Below are 13,505 nucleotides of genomic sequence, written 5' to 3'. Positions count from 1 at the left end.
GGCCAGCACGCATCGCTGCGTGTGACAGGCGGGAGACCAGCGATCAGCTGTAAAAAATAATTTAAAAAATATTGTTATTCTCACCTTCCGACGTCCCGCGCAGCCATCCCGCCTCTCTCCACGCTCCGGTCCCAGTGATCTTTTGCATGAATGACCGCGAAACGTCGCACTGCCGCGAGACCGAGATATTCTCGCGGTCATTCTCGCAAAGGATTACTGGGACCGGAGCGTGGAGAGAGGCAGGATGGCTGCGCGGGACGTCGGAAGGTGAAAATAACAATATTTTTTATTTTAATTCTATTTTTTTACAGGGATATGGCATCAGCGCTAACGAGCGCATCGCTGTGCTGATCGCTGGTGAAGCTGTCTGTTTGACAGCTCACCAGCGATCACATAGCGACTTACCAGCGATCCTGCACGTTGATAGCGACTTACCAGCGATCCCGACAACGATATGTGTGACTCCAGCTTTAGAGAGTAGTTAAATATCATTAGTGAGTAAATAGAAACTTGTAGGGACCCCTTAAGGAGCACTGCGGGGAAAAAAAGGTTATTTTTTTTATTTTTTTACGGTAGTTTGTTAGGCTACATTTACATAGCCCAGTAGCATCAGCAACAGGCCACCCTATTTCCATGCACACAGAACTATCATTGACATGTTCGTTTTGTGAGCATAGAATATCATTTTCACCAGTACATGTCCTATTGACATGGATTGATGTGCTGCTGAGAATGAAAACAATGATTTTCGCTCGTTTGTTTGTTGTTGGCAGCCAAGCTGATAATTTGCAAATGAGCATCCCTAAGAACGCTCATTCATAATTATCAGAAAATGTAAATGCAACTTTACATGTTAGTGTGTTACTGATGTTATGTTACTTAAAAAAATTCTGAACAACTCCTGTAATAAAAATAATAAAACAATACACAGCAAGCTCCCAAGTTTCTTCTTGTTAGCATCAGATGCAAGCAGCTTGGCATTTATCATTTTAGTCTATGTCTATTGAGAGGTTTTAGAGATACAGTATATATATCACAAAAATAGAGTTACGACCAGGATAGAAATGTATTAGCAAATTAATCAGCACATATTTTTGGTCCTATCTAGGGTGAATGAAAACCTACATTGGCATGTACATTCACGCTAACTCTAAAACTCAGAAACTCAAAAATCATAAACCAAGATCCATGAATAAACATAGCAATTATTAATAATTAAATAATGTAAAAAAATGAGCTCATGCATTGTAAATATTGCCATTGTACTGCTCACTTGCCACAATAGGTCATTTCACCTAGACACTGCGGATGGGCCACTCCTTGCTTTCTTGTTCTTCTACAAGGTACAGTTATTTAATCACAGGCTGTAAAGGCAGAAAAAAAATTGTACAGAAACAGAGTCCTACATGTGAACAAGTGTAATATAAAGGAGATCTTACATTTTCTTGCATCACCAGGAAAGACTGTCAGGGAGTAAGCCCATCTGTAGAAGACAGCTAGTGATCTTACAGGTAAGCTGTTGTGTGTTTAGGTGGTTTGATGTTAATGTTAGTAACCATGTAATGTATAGCAGCCATTGGGTAATGAAGCTATGGTCTTAATTTTGCCTGTTAAAGGCCGTGTTCACAAATGGTGCTGTGATGTGGGAAAAAATATATTGTACAAGCATTCCATTAATGGAATATATTGTTGTGGATTTCCCTGTTTTGCACCTTCTCTTCGTACGCTCCAAGTCTCCAGGGCTTCCTCCATGACTCAGATCATGATGCCACATAGGAAGACATTGTGGCACGCTGTCACATTATGTCACTCTACAATCAAACTGGGGAAACCGAGGCAGGATCAGAGCATGCCAAGAACATTTAAGTTCATTCATTTCCTGTGAATAATTCCATGAACTGCGCTACATAAACAATATTGCAAAAAAGTATACGAAATTACAAGCCATTTATTGCTTATGGTTTTCATCATAGATGCACTTCTCATTTAAGTCAACCAGTAAAAAAATTCACATTTCTGCCATAAGTTAGCAATGGCAATGATAAACTAACAAAAACAACACTGGCTTTAAAGAAGCATTCCCATCAAAGTTCCTATCCTCTGAATATATTTCAATCATCATAACGGAGAACAGAAGAACTAGCTGGGTAGAAAGACAAAATGAGCAATTGTAAGTAGACAGTCTCATACAGTATGATGATTTCTATATATTAAGATGATAAAAACTTTTATTTCCCTTTTTACGGTCTTCAATACTCCCGTTAGGAGACTTGAAGCTGTGATCATCCGATAGCTTGTGCTATACATGGGAGTGCTTCAGCCTTGCTATGTATAGCAGAAATGATGATCTCCTATGAGAGCCGGCAGCGAGCTGCTGTTCACAGGAGTGTTGTAATGACAGGTACAGGGGTCATCTGCATACCCCCGGCTGTCTTGACAACCTATCGGCACCCCGCAATCACATGACGGGGGCACTGATAGGCAGAATTTATGACACGCTTCCGGTCGGTACGTGTTAAATCCTGCTGTCAATGATTCACAGCAGATTTAACAGGTTAACAGCCAAGGGTGGAGCTCTGATCCACACGCAGCTGTTAAAGGCACATGGCAACTGATTAACTCAGATGTCATGTGCAGAAAAAGATGCAAGCTCATCTTGTGAGCCCGCCTCAAAGGCAGTGACATAAATATACATCATATGCCATGAAGGGGTTAACACACAATTGTTGAAAGGATGGATACACATAGTGGTATTTAATGTAAATGGTAAAATGTATCATTTGAGTAAACAATCAAAAGATTATCCGTTTTTGTTGCTGTATCTGTAACTTAAGCAAAGCATGCTCTTCAAAGTCATATTAACATACTGTAAATGACTAAGTCTGCTCTAATTTCTGTAAGCAAGCTATATCTGCAAACATGGGAAATGGCAATCCAGGTGACTAATTTACAATATGTACATTTCACATATGCTGTGTTTTGATGTGTAATTGTAAGACCAGTAATTACACAAGATAAACAAATTTTCAATGTCACAAAGGAGATAACGCACTGCTGTAAAGTCAGTGGTTCAGAGATCAAATGGTTCATACATTATCTGTTTAATGTCTAAAGGCCCCATCACACTAAGCGAGATCGCTAGCGAGATCGCTAAAGCAAAAGACAAGTGTGAATAGGTGCATACCAGGAGGAGCTACCTCCATATACAATACACAAAATAAGGTTGCGCTCTATCATGCTAAAGCATGTCAATATAGAATATATGAAAATTGAACAGCAATACAGCTATGGAGTATTAAGAAAAAATATGAGACGCTTAGCATATAACTTGGCCAAATTATATCTGCCCATCAACCAACATCAAGGTGGCCTCAAAATCTGATGGGTACCTACACTGTGTGAATACCTCTCTCAGGCTGATGTCTGAATTCCTGGGTGAATATGGACACCTCTGTCAGCAATGCCTGCATTTATGGGTAAGTAGGGACCTGCTGTAGTGCGGAGTGCTCGGTAAGCTAACATACAAAAGACAAAAAACTGACTGGCACATCCAGACTAGTGTGAATTCACACAGTGTAGGTACCCATCAGATTCCAATATGTCACAGATCTTTAATTTTTGAACTATTAAATATTCTTTAAGAAAAAAAAATTGTGATGTTGCATTTACTGCTATCCACATGTCAATCCTTAACTCAGCACTTGATTTTGATAACTTCCAGCTCTCGTTTGGATTAATTAAATCTGTCATGTGTTAGTCCAAACCCAAGGAATCATAAATTCAGCATGATTTCAGACATAATCACCTAATCTAAAGAAACATTTCCTGATTGGTATAGTAAGCTGGCATTGAGTCTTCTGCGTGCTACCAAGTGCACGTCGTCGGCAAATCACATCTTATTAATGATATTTGATGCATCTGTTTTAAAACAGAGGCTGCAAATAATGAAAGAAATTCACCTCGTTACACTTTTGTTCATGGCTGTCATCATTAATAAAGTAGCACAACTGGCATGGAACCATGAAAGATATTATGAACACGTGATCAAAATGTAATGCTGAACACTGAATGAAAAATATGCCAACAAAGTAATAGGCAAAAGCAGTGTGAAGCAGGCGCCAACTTGCCAGCTAATTATTGTGGTTACAATTTTATCTGGAGTCACATTATTATTGAAAGGGTTGTCTCGCCATGTCAACCACAACCAATATACAATATGTGGGCAAATACCACAAAAATTAGTAAATTAGGGTCCAACTTAACTTTATTACTCTACTGTTAGGTTTCTGCTGCGCTTTAAATAAATCAACCAGAATATTCTATAAACCAATGTATATATTAAGACTACATAGACGTGAGGCTTATTCTTGAGATATTTTTATACCCTTACAGTATAAGTTATTAAATAATCGAGTTACTGATGATTTGTCTCTTTGAGGAAGGTCGATTTGTTAACCTTGTAATAATTTACAGACACATCAATTGATTTAGTGTGCCATTAGTTTTATAGTTCTCATAAATCCTTAAGAAGTTTTTTCCTTTATGTTCAAAGTTAAAAAGATAACAGTATTTGTAAAGACAAGTTTTATCTCATTAAAAAGTTATGGGGTTTATGCTACCATAATCACTAAAGGTCATCTGTGAAAAAATGGAGATTCAGCCATATTTTGTGCATGTTTGCAAGATGGTCACGATGGTTTCAGCTGTAGGACTGCACACTGTAGTTTGGCAGCAACCAACCATTATACAGTTTCATGAAAATGAAGATTTCCAGATTGAAAATTTTCTTATAATCAGTCATTCTTAGGCTGGTTACACATTAGCGTTCTTGTGCGCAGAGTTTGCGGTGCATCCATGCGCATGCGTCATGCGCCCCTATCTTTAACATGGGGGCGCATGGTCTTGCTTTTGCACACGTCCGTATGCGTTTTTGTGCGCATGCGTTTTTTAGTCGTGTGCGCCTTTGCACTCCAGACGCAACATGTTGCATTTTTGGGTGCGCCAAAATTTGTCAAAAAACGCTTGCGCACGGAATGCGACAAAAAAAGCATTACAGTCTATGGGAACACAGGCGTGCGCATGGAAATGCGTACGCCTGAGTTTTGATGAAAATGCGTTTTTGTCGTAAAAATGTGTAGACACTGGGTTAACCCATGAAGAACGAATGCGCCTAAAAAACGCAAACGCATGCAAAAACGCATGATGCGTTTTTTGCATGCGTTTCTATTGCGCACGATGCGCTGTGCACAAAAGCGCTAATGTGAAACCAGCCTTACTCTGGCTGACTCAAGCCATGTCAGTAGTTAACATAGAATACTATAACATTTCCTATTCAGTGGGAATTTTCTATATATCATGTGGGGGTGCACGCATCACAGAAGCAAAGCGTCACGAAGATAAGCGTCGGGATACAGCAGTTATTACATGGCACAGAACTAAAATCCATCTTCTCTCTTCATACAGGTAAAAATTCCCTTTGCTTGCTGTCTTCTACAACATATTCAAATGGTACAACTTCCCACCTCTGATTGCTGTCTCATCTGCTGCAATAGACTCTAATGGTAAAAATTCCCTCTGCTTGCTGTCTTCTACAACATATTCAAATGGTACAACTTCCCACCTCTGATTGCTGTCTCATCTGCTGCAATAGACTCTAATGGTAAAAATTCCCTCTGCTTGCTGTCTGCTGTCATCTGCTGCTTTACCATCTAGAAACATATTTTAATGTGTCTGCTAATTCATTGTTATAAATCATTTGGTGCATTGTACTTAAAACTCACTGTTGCATTTCCATGACTGGGATCAGTGTAGATCTTATCTGGTGGAGGTGTTAAAATAGATGTTGCCTGGCTGAATGTCTTTGATCATCCCAAAAAAAAACAACAACCCTGGTGTGCTGAGCCCAGCTGCCAAATTATCCTCAACCAGTTCCCACAATCCATCTCTTCTGACCCAGCAGTCTGGACTATAAATGTGAACCATTCTTAGGGGTGCACGCATGTGGGGGTGCACGCATCACAGAAGCAAAGCGTCACGAAGATAAGCGTCGGGATACAGCAGTTATTACATGGCAGTTAGTCAGGACAGGAGTCAGGTAACCCACACTCTGCTGTCCCTTTTAACCATGTGCTTTATTCCTATCCTCCTATGTTCTCTTGCAATCCACTTTCACCGACCAATCCCCCCTCCATCACAACTCATATACATCAGCTCCTCTCTCTTTCCTTCTCCCATGTACAGCTCCCATGCACTTCTCACCTTCTTAAAAAACCTCATCCCATCTTGCCCAAACACACTGCACAAAAAATCTTCATACAATTCCAAAAACTACTTGCTCTTTATCTTCCTGCTCCTACTGATTTCAGGGGACATATCCCCCAACCCCGGTCCACCATCCCCCAACCTCAACCCCTACCCTACCTCACATCGAAACCTTAATAATCTTACTAATATTATTTGCACTCCTTCATCTCCTTCTTTCAATTGTGCCCTTTGGAATCCACGGTCTGTATGCAACAAGCTTCCTTTCTTACACAATTACTTTCTGAAAAACTCTCTGAATCTGTTGGCCCTCACGGAAACCTGGATTCAGGATTCTGACACTGTCTCTCCTGCTGCCATTTCCCATGGTGGCTTACAATTCTCCCATTCCCCGAGACCGACAAACAGACCTGGTGGTGGAGTCGGCATACTCCTGTCCCCACAATGCACTTTCCAGGTCATCCCCCCAGTTCCATCACTCTCATTCCCTTCTTTTGAAGTCCACACCATCAGGCTCTTTCGTCCCCTCTCCCTCAGAGTAGCGGTCATATACCGGCCCCCAGGCTCACCCACCCACTTCCTGGACCATTTCTCTGCCTGGCTGCCGCACTTCATGTCCTCAGAACTACCAACCCTTATCCTGGGAGACTTCAACATCCCCATTAACAGCCCCACTTCCACATCTGCATCCCAGCTTCTATCACTAACCACTTCTCTAGGCCTCTCTCAGCTCTCAACCTCTGAAACACACAAAGACGGTAACACCCTGGACCTGGTTTTCGCCCGGCTCTGCTCAATCTCCTACATAGATAACTCACCGCTTCCCCTCTCTGACCACAACATTCTCTCCTTTACACTCGCAAATCCTCGCTCACCCCAGCACCCTCCTACCTACCATTCAGTCAGAAATCTACAAGCCATTAACCCTCATACACTTTCAGACTCCCTACACTCATCACTGTCCCCAATCTCTTCTTTGTCCTGTCCTGATCTGGCTGTACATCACTTCAATGACACTCTTAGAAGCACCCTTGACCAAGTAGCCCCCCTCACCCTCAGAACCTCCAAACACAGAGTGAAACAGCCCTGGCTCACATCGCAAACCCGATTTCTCCAGCGATGCTCTAGGTGTGCTGAACGCTTATGGAGGAAAACACGCACACCAGAAGACTTCATACACTTCAAATTTATGTTAAGGACATATAACTCTGCCCTTCACCTCGCCAAACAGACCTACTTCACCACCCTGATCTCCTCACTATCCAACAACCCCAAGAAACTTTTTGACACCTTTCACTCCCTCCTCAGGCCAAAAGCACAAGCCCCTATCACAGACATTTGCGCTGATGACCTTGCCTCCCACTTTATAGAGAAAATAGACAATATCCGTCAGGAAATCCGCTCCCAATCACCAAATTCAGTGACTCCCATCCCTCCCTGCATTCCCCCTGGCTCACTCTCCACATTCGATCCCATCACAGAAGAAGAAGTCTCCAGGCTCCTCTCCTCTTCTCGTCCGACTACATGCACAACCGACCCCATTCCCTCACATCTCCTCCAGTCTCTCTCCCCAGTCGTCACAACTCACCTAACTACAATCTTTAATCTCTCCCTCTCCTCTGGCATTTTCCCCTCCTCCTTCAAACACTCTATCATTACTCCATTACTAAAGAAACCCACCCTCGACCCATCCTGCACAAACAACTACAGACCAGTCTCCAATCTCCCCTTCATCTCTAAACTCTTGGAGCGCCTGATATACTCACGCCTTACCCGTTACCTCTCCATTCACTCCCTCCTAGACCCTTCACAGTCCGGTTTCCGCCCCCTACATTCTACAGAAACTACACTCATCAAAGTGACCAATGACCTTCTGACAGCAAAACGTAATGGTGACCACTCTCTGCTCATTCTTCTCGACCTTTCTGCAGCTTTCGACACTGTTGACCATCCTCTCCTACTCTCTAGGCTCCAGTCACTAGGCATTAAGGACACTGCTCTTTCCTGGTTCTCCTCCTATCTTTCCGACCGCTCCTTCAGTGTTCTGTTTTCTGGCTCCACTTCATCTCCTCTTCCTCTCACTGTTGGGGTACCTCAGGGCTCAGTCCTTGGCCCCCTTCTCTTCTCTCTCTATACGGCCCCAATTGGACAGACCATCAGCAGATTTGGCTTTCAGTACCATCTTTATGCTGATGACACACAACTGTACACATCATCCCCTGACCTTACCTCCGCTGTACTACAGAACGCCACTGACTGTCTGTCTGCAGTCTCCAACATCATGTCTGCTCTCTATCTGAAACTCAACCTCTCCAAAACTGAACTTCTTCTGCTCCCACCATCTACTAACCTCCCTAAATCTGACATTTCCCTCTCTGTGGGTGGCACCATAATAACACCCCGACAGCAGGCACGCTGTCTGGGTGTTATGTTCGACACCGATCTCTCCTTCACCTCCCATATACAATCTCTTGCCCGCTCATGCCGCTTACACCTAAAGAACATCTCTAGAATCCGCCCTTTTCTCACCATGGAAACAACAAAAACTCTCACTGTCTCCCTGATCCACTCCCGCCTGGACTACTGTAATGCTCTATTAATTGGCCTCCCTCTCACTCGACTCTCCCCTCTCCAGTCTATCCTTAATGCAGCAGCCAGGGTTGTCCATCTGGCTAATCGTTACTCAGACGCGTCCGCTCTTCGCCAGTCGTTACACTGGCTGCCAATTCATTACAGGGTACAATTCAAAGTACTTGTTCTCACCCACAAAGCTCTCCACAGTGTGGCACCCCCTTACATCTCCTCCCTCATTTCTGTCTATCGGCCTAACCGACCGCTGCGCTCTGCAAATGACTTTCGACTAACCTCTGCCCTAATCCGTACCTCCCACTCCTGACTCCAAGACTTCTCCCGTGCTGCGCCAATCCTCTGGAATGCTCTACCCCAAGATATTAGGATCATCCACAATTTGCATAGTTTTAGGCGCTCGCTCAAAACGCATTTGTTCAGAGCGGCCTATCACATTCAGTAATCAAAGTCATGTTATGTTTGTGTGTGTGTAGCCCATTCACGATCTCCATCTAACCCCCACCCCCTGAAGATGGCTGGACCGTCATTGTAAATACATCATTGTAAATACAAACCTATGCTTTGTATCTCCCCCACCTCATTGTAGATTGTAAGCTCCACAAGCAGGGTCGTCTTATTTCGCTTTAATTATTGTATTGTTAACGTTGTTACTTATGACTGTTGTGTTTGAAACTGTTCAACTGTAAAGCGCTGCGGAATATGTTGGCGCTATATAAATAAAGATTATTATTATTATTATTATTATTTTATGACAGTTTCAAAAGTTTAGGATGTCAGGATTTATTATTCTAGGTATATGAGCCTACATTATTTTGGGTTGGACAAACACAGGATCTAGGTGTATGACCAAGTGTTATCCAGATATTGAAAAGACTGTTTTTGAGCCATTAGATTGTTTCTTTTGAGTCTGTGACTGTAAGCATAAATGTCATTGCATCTATCTGGCACACTTGTAGTTTTACCAGCTTGTAAAAAAGTGCAGAGGCATGTAGACTTGTGTTGGGTAATGTGCCTGTTGAATAGATCTCTTTCTGATGACATTGGCATAGAAGGACTAAAAAGGTTTTGCAGCTCCTGAGAGTTTGGAAGTTATGTGCCCCTGAAGGTGCCAATATATTGGGGAAACATTTTGATGAGCCATGTTTTTATGTTTAAATTTACAACAAACATAACAAACTTAGTTAATAAGTGTAATATACATCCCTCCATGTTGATGAACTGGTGCTTGAGGGTTTCAATCCATGTTGATAAAGATATGAAAACTTGGCGATCGAAGGGATCAAGTGAAGCAACTATTTATGCAATCCAATACAGAATATTATTAACATTAATGTTTCAGTCCTGTATCCGGACCTTCATCAGAATGGAACAGTTTGCTAGGGAAGATGCATATAAAAAAAAAAGTATGGTTTTGTGGTTGGTGCAACATGCCCCGTTGGCTGAATGGTAACATTGTAACATAGTATTTAAGGTTGAAGGGAGACTTTAAGTCCATCTACTTCAACCTATAGCCTAACATGTTGATCCAGAGGAAGGCAAAAAAACCGATGCGGCAAACACTAAGTTCCACACTGGTTTGGTTCATTACTCTGGATTATTATCTGGATTCATTGGATATTTTCTTTGCGTAACTTTATCCCTTCAAATGCCAAGATGTCATATATTTATACCAAACTTTGTTAACACCACATGTCTGGTGTTAACAAAGTAGTGTTGATGACCACAATTGCTCATAATTGAATCATCAAAACATAGAAAGCCGAATATGCAATGTCTTTATTAAAATATACAACATTTTATTACATAATGCTAATAAAAGTTAATATACAAAATATAGTTTTAAAATGACAGGCCTGGTACTCTTTATCATACATGGAACATGTAGACAGTGACAGAAATACTAAGAGGTCAGACCTTTATATCGTACTGAAATTAATTCTCAAATAGCACCATGAACATGGATATCAGCATAAAGTTATAATAAAAAGGTTGTAGTCCTTATCAATAACTAGATAATGTTTAATGTTGTTGCTGATATACACTCACTGGCCACTTTATTAGGTACACCATGCTAGTAAGGGGTTGGACCCCCTTTTGCCTTCAGAACTGCCTCAATTCTTCGTGGCAGAGATTCAACAAGGTGCTGGAAGCATTCCTCAGAGATTTTGGACCATATTGACATGATGGCATCACACAGTTGGCGCAGATTTGTCGGCTGCACATCCCTGATGCGAATCTCCCGTTCCACCACATCCCAAAGATGCTCTATTGGATTGAGATCTGGTGACTGAGGAGGCCATTTGAGTACAGTAAACTCATTGTCATGTTCAAGAAATCAATCTGAGATGATTCGAGCTTTATGACATGGCGCATTATCCTGCTGAAAGTAGCCATCAGATGTTGGGTACATTGTGGTCATAAAGGGATGGACATGGTCAGCAACAATACTCAGGTAGGCTGTGGCGTTGCAACGATGCTCAATTGGTACCAAGGGGCCCAAAGAGTGCCCAGAAAAAATTCCCCACACCATGACACCACCACCACCAGCCTGAACCGTTGATACAAGGCAGGATGGATCCATGCTTTCATGTTGTTTACGCCAAATTCTGACCCTACCATCCGAATGTCGCAGCAGAAATCGAGACTCATCAGACCAGGCAACGTTTTTCCAATCTTCTACTGTCCAATTTCGATGAGCTTGTGCAAATTGTAGCCTCAGTTTCCTGTTCTTAGCTGAGAGGAGTGGTACCCAGTGTGGTCTTCTGCTGCTGTAGCCCATCTGTCTCAAAGTTCGACGCACTGTGCGTTCAGAGATGCTCTTCTGCCTACCTTGGTTGTAACGGGTGGCAATTTGAGTCACTGTTGCCTTTCTATCAGCTCGAACCAGTCTGCCCATTCTCCTCTGACCTCTGGCATCAACATGGCATTTCCGGCCACAGAACTGCCGCTCACTGGATTTTTTTTCTTTTTCGGACCATTCTCTGTAAACCCTAGAGATGGTTGTGCGTGAAAATCCCAGTAGATCAGCAGTTTCTGAAATTCTCAGACCAGCCCTTCTGGCACCAACAATCATGCCACGTTCAAAGGCACTCAAATCACCTTTCTTCCCCATACTGATGCTCGGTTTGAACTGCAGGAGATTGTCTTGACCATGTCTACATGCCTAAATGCACTGAGTTGCCGCCATGTGATTGGCTGATTAGAAATTAAGTCTTAACACACAGTTGGACAGGTGTACCTAATAAAGTGGCCAGTGAGTGTAGATGCTCATAGGTGGATTTGAGGCCGCACAGTCAAAGATATATGCGCAAAAATATGTATAGTTGCAGTGAACTAATAGTCACAGTGAGTTAACCCCCATTACCAAAATGGAGTAATATCAACAGATCCTAGGATCCATTACCTGTTGCCATGATGAGTAGGATAAATGGTGTGTAACCAGACCTTGACGCGCGTTTCACCGCCTCTGCAGTTTCATCACAACCCCCTGCTGCATTTTTAATTTGCACTCTTATATCAAAATTTGGCACTGGCTATTAAGAAAAGTAAATAACAAATGTTTTATTAGCAGAAGAAAGAAGTTATTTTATGCCTTTGGCTATTTGTTATTGGATGTGTAACTTTTGTCTTATAATATACAATTATAGGTAAAGGAAAATGCATGGGAAATAAAATAAGTCAAATTTAGCACTGAACTATATAAACGGCTGAATGATGGCGGTACTGACTTATTAGCATGATTGACATCTTAGTGAAACAACCAAAATCTTTAACATGCAAAATATTCAAAAGCACAATAACATATGGATTTTAGCAGTAAATTACTTTTAATATCATATGGAATATTCAGCTTAAAGCTTTCTGTCAAAAAATATAAATTAACTTACAAAAGAAAATGCTGATAGGTTTAATGTGATTTTTCACTCTAATGTTTCTCCTTCATGGACGGAAATATGAAGGCTGCAGTCAATCGGCAACAGTTGATTAGCTGCAGCGGGCGCATAATATTGTTTTTGTCAGGAGATCAAGAGTGGAAATAGAGCTCAGAACAGAGGAGAAATGCTAATCTGTGAGGTGAGGATAGATTTAGGGGTTATCCAGTCATGGACAATCCCTTAAGAACATTCATAGCCTCAAAACTATGGCGGAAATCATTTAAGCTATTTATTAAGATATTTCTGGGGGGAGGGGTTTGTTATTAAAAAAAAAGTGCACATTTTGTTCTATACCTGTTTTGTGAAACATTTGTGATTTTATATTTTACATCGCTCTTGCTACTTTTATAAAAGGTGGGAGAGGATTAGTTGATGGGCCAGTTATGGTCCTACCATACGCTAGACTAGAAAATAGCCACAATTAGGCCGGGGTCACACTCGCGAGTGCAATGCGAGAAACTTGCGCGAGTCTCTCGCCTCAATACCCAGCAATGCCACCGGCACTCGGGACCGGTGTGTGTGTGGCTGCATGTATTTCTATGCAGCTAAACGCTCCGGTCCAAACCGCTGGCGGCAGTGCCGGGTAATGAGGCAAGAGACTTGCGCAAGTTTCTCGCATTGCACTCGCGAGTGTGACCCCGGCCTTATAGTGAAAATCAAGGTTTCAGTTTATGACTGTGGACAACCCAAGATGTACCAAATGTATAACACTTGTGGGAG

The 13,505-nt window shown here is 42.1% G+C and overlaps 1 protein-coding gene across 4 annotated transcripts in view; it reads left to right on the top strand.

The window, feature by feature from the left end:
- PLEKHG1 (pleckstrin homology and RhoGEF domain containing G1) overlaps positions 1–13,505 on the top strand; it is a 335,313-nt gene that overhangs the window by 195,739 nt on the left and 126,069 nt on the right. The window contains exon 2 of one of the 4 annotated variants that reach the window (XM_073557658.1): positions 5,464–5,659. The exons of 2 other annotated variants lie outside the window; for them this stretch is intronic. The gene's annotated coding sequence lies outside the window, so the exon portion shown is untranslated. Of the gene's footprint in view, positions 1–4,982; positions 5,660–13,505 lie in introns of those variants that run through there. One more of the 4 variants, XM_073557657.1, reaches the window with a different exon arrangement.

The sequence above is a fragment of the Dendrobates tinctorius genome, unplaced genomic scaffold (genome assembly GCF_039654945.1).
Source record: "Dendrobates tinctorius isolate UK_male_01 unplaced genomic scaffold, ASM3965494v1 ptg000250l, whole genome shotgun sequence".
NCBI lineage: Eukaryota > Metazoa > Chordata > Amphibia > Anura > Dendrobatidae > Dendrobates > Dendrobates tinctorius.
Note: the sequence above shows the minus strand (reverse complement) of the source record. Positions and strands in the feature narration are given on the sequence as shown.